Source organism: Penaeus japonicus, unplaced genomic scaffold (genome assembly GCF_977035675.1).
Source record: "Penaeus japonicus unplaced genomic scaffold, GWHDUDI00000001_assembly GWHDUDI00000011, whole genome shotgun sequence".
NCBI classification, from domain to species: Eukaryota; Metazoa; Arthropoda; class Malacostraca; order Decapoda; family Penaeidae; genus Penaeus; species Penaeus japonicus.
This window is the reverse complement of record NW_028234413.1, coordinates 17,112,724-17,117,723: the sequence shown is the minus strand read 5'-3', so window position 1 is coordinate 17,117,723 and position 5,000 is coordinate 17,112,724.

Genomic DNA, 5,000 nt, shown 5'->3' with positions numbered 1-5,000 from the left:
TCTATTCAAGAATTTGTGTGTGTATGTGTGTGTGTGTGTGTGTGTGTGTGTGTAGAGAGAGAGAGAGATAGATAGTTATATAGATATATATGTGTGTGTGTGTGCTTGTGTGTATGTGTATATAAATGTATATTTCTATATATAAGTATATACATGTATATGTATATGTATATTTGTATATGTATATACACACACACACAGACACACACACACACACACACACACACACACACACACACACACACACACACACATATATATACATATATATATATATATAAATATATATAATATTGATATATATATATATGTATATTGATTATATATAGATACGATATATATATATCTATATATATAATGATATTAATATAAGAGATATATATATAATTGACATTATGATTTTTTTTCGGCAGATTGCCATGGCATGGGGGGGGGGGGTTTCTTAATTCGGGTTCGAAAAAAAACAAAAAAACGTTTTCCCATTTTTTGCCGGCTCTACTTTTTATCACCATTTTGAAGCCTGAACCTAGTTTTGCATATTGGATTACAGTACTTTTTAGATAGCGTTTGGAATCTAACACAATCATATTCTCATTTTTCTCTCTCTCATCTCTCTCTCGTCTCCATTATATATATATATATCTGCTATATATATATATATATATATAGATTTTATAGACATAATATAAATATACATATATGTGTGTGTGGTGTGTGTGTGTATTATATAAAAACAAACAAAAATAATAACTAAAAAACAAATAAAATTAAAACAAAATCAATTAAATAAAACACATTAAAAATAAAAAAATAAAAAAAACAAAATAAAAAATATACCTCTCCCCCAAACCAAACACTAAACAAACCACAACCCCAAACTAAAAACCCACTCAAAAAACTTCAAACTAAAAACCAATCTCCCCCCACACTACTCACAAATAAAAACCAACCCCCCAAAAAAACCCTCTAAAATCCACAAAAAACTCAAAACAACAAAAAACACAACAACATTTCCCCCAATCCCTATTAAACTCAAACAAAAAAAACTCCCACCCCACACACACAAACACACACACACATACATACTGAAAAAACACACACACACACTCACACAAACCACACACACACACCCACTAAAACCAACACCACCACCCACACACAACTCCAACACACACACAAACCCCACTCACACACAAACTCAACCCCACTCAAACACACACACATCCCACCAAACACACACACACACCACCAAAAACACACACAAAACACACACACTCACACCACACAACCCACCCCCCAAACTCACACACACACACAACACCACACAACCCACACAATTATATATAGATATAGATTATATATATATATATATGATAATATATTATAGAGATAGTATATATAAATATTCCTACACACACACACACACACAACACACACACACCACACACAACACCACACACACACACACACACCACACACACACAAAATATAACACCAACAACACCACACACACACACACACACCACACCATATTATATACACCACCCAAAACCCCACCCCCACCACAACACACACACACACCACCCACACCCACACCACACCCCCACACACACACACACACACACACCCAACACACACACCCCCCACCACACACACACCCACCCACACACACACACACACACACACCCCCACCACAAACACAATCACACCACCCCCACACACACACACACACACACACACACACACACACACACACCCCCCCCCACACCCCCCCCCCCCCCCCCCCCCACACCCACACCACACACACACACACACACACACACACACACACACACCCACACACACACACACACACACACACACAATATAGATATATAGATAATGAATGCGAGATGAGTGATAGAGTTGATGAGAGAGCCAAACACACACACCCACACAAACTCACACTCCCAATAGAGGGCACACACTTACATCATCTAACACAAACAACATCCCACCCACCCCTACTCACACACCAACCCAAACACCTCCCTCACACTACATGAATACACAAAAACACACACACAAAACCAATAAACCACCCTCCAACCTATAACACACGGACAACTCACACACACTCACAACACATCAAACACACACACACACTCACTCACATCTAACTCACTATCACTTGACACACTCAAACACACACACACCCATACACACACACATCCCACACACACACACAGTCTCTATATCATAACACACTCACACTCACGACACACTCACACACACATATAACACACACCACACACTCAGACAACCACACTCAACACACAAACATCTCCTCACACTCACACTACACTCTCCACACACTCTCACACACACTAAGAGAGTGAGAGGAGAGAGTAAGTTAGAGAGATAGTGATGTGATTGAGAGAGAGAGGAGAGAAAGGATCTAAATTACGACTCTAATCAATCACAATCAAAAACATCACACTAACACAAAAACTCAAGCTCGCTCCGCTCGAGCGCGAGCAGCGCGCTCGCGAGCGATCGATCATCGCCGCGCGCTAAGCGCGAACGCAAGGAAGCACGAAAGCAGCCACGCAGCACAACCGCAAACACAAAAAATCTCACACTCAACACTCAACTCACAAACACAGACACACACCAGCACACACAAACACACACTCACTCTTACCCACACTTTCACTCCACACTTGACCCACACACCACACACACTCACGCACGCACTCACTCACGCACTCAAGATTGACGTAGATAGATAGATTTGTTTATAATATATATATATATATATATATCTATATACATTTACATATATATCTATATATCTTATCTATATCTATACTTATATATATATAATATATATATATATAGATATTTTATATATATACTTCAATATATACAGATATTATTTAATAAGTATATGTATATATACATATATATTATATATATATTATATATATATATATAATAAAAAATGTATTATGTAGGTATGTATGTATGTATATGTATATATGTATATATATATATATATATATACTTATATAGATATATATATATATATATATATAATATATAATATATATGTATATATATATATATATATTTATATATATAATTATATATATATATATATATATATATATATATATATATACATATATGTATATATGTATGTATCTTTGTATGTATGTATGTATGTATAAGGAGAGAGAGAAAGAAAGAGAGAGAAAGAGAGAGAGATCAATGGGGAGAGAAAATAAATGTTTATGTTTGACTGTCTGCCTGACTCTCTCTGTCTTTTAGTGTATCTGCTTGCCTCTCTTCTTCTCTTTCTCCGAATGACTCACTCAATCTCTTTGTCTGTCTCTCTCTCTGTCTCTCTCTCTCTCTTTCGATCTCTTTTTTCCTTTTCTCTCATTCCTTTATCTATCTCACTATATCTATAACTAAATCCATCGACCCTTCCGTCTAAGATAAATTAAGCAATTCATCCCAACTGAAGTCAATCAATTAAACCAACCTAAGTTACGATAAAGGTTTAAAGTCACCGAAGCATCGAATCTATAAAGATAAAACTATTCAAAAATGATTAAACAATAAAGATAAAAAAAAAAACTCTGTGGTTTTTGACAATTCGACTTCCTGGTACCGAGACTCGTTCGACATTCGACATAGTTATTCTTTCCAGGTTTTCGAATACATCGTAGCAACCATCTATCACCCTAAGGAAAGAGAGGAACCAAACCAAGAGCAACAACAGAAAGTCAGACAGCAAGACAGAAACGCAGACACGGAGACACGGAGACACAGAGGGAATCCCTTATTCTCTCAAAGGATGTCACATGTGTCACTAAGTCATCACTGAATCACATCTCAGTGGCACCCGCATAGGCCCCAAGGAGCTGTAATTACCACGATCAAAGTCCTTACAGCTGGACTCCTTCGGCTTGGTATTTCTCTAATTGGTATCATAATCAGCTCCTTTGATCTCAGATCCTACGATCCTCACGCCGTTTCCTCCGTGTTGTTTTCTCCCCCCTCCCCCCTTCCCCCCTTCCCCCCTCCCCCCTTCCCCCACTTTCTGGTGGATCCTTCGTTAGGTTGTTGGGAATAGATTCCTTGGAGGACGGCTATGACTTGAGGGAATGTAACTTGGCTCTCTTGGTGCCAGCGGGGATGGGTACGGCATCGTGTTAACGGGCTCTGGAATATGGGTCTGTGTGTCTCTGATGAATTATCAGAGTTAGAGTCAAAGTAATGATACGGTAAAAGGAAGAGAAAGAAACCGGTCAAAGTAAGAAAAAACAATGCATACATCTTATATAATTTCTCAAAGATTTATTAAATAATTTTCGAATAAATGTCAACGGTGCTCATATCTTTTATGGTTTTGTTTTCATTCAAGATATTCTTGTCTATTTATTAACATTTTTTTTTTTTAATCTTTCCATTCTGCACATAAACTAATTATAATTTACCAAAAGATCTCTTAGACAATGCCATAATCGCTTCCACTGTCATTGCATTTTTTCCCAAGCAGAATTATCTCTCCAAGTCGACAGCACTTTCTTTAAAAAAAAAAAATCTTATTATCAAATAGTACATTTCTTATTCTATTTTGTTTTCTTCGGCTTATGTGTAGTCCAGGGAATAAACGACGTGCACAAGTATTGTTAGAATTTCCCTTCCTTAGATAGCATTTTGTACGTAATGATGAAAATTATTGTTCAAATAATGGTCAGTTATATATGCGCATCACGGAAACCACAGAATAAATTAAATACTTATTATTCGAACAGAACCTTGATATTGTTGAACGAAAAATATTTACATCATTGGTAATAGAATTAGCATTTTTAAAATATTTCGTTGAATATAATAATAATAGTTCTTATCAAGTTGACGGACAGTTTCATAAACGTTACATGACCCACAAAATGTATATACTGACTGACTATTATGAATTATCAAAGGATAACGAAAAAGTATAA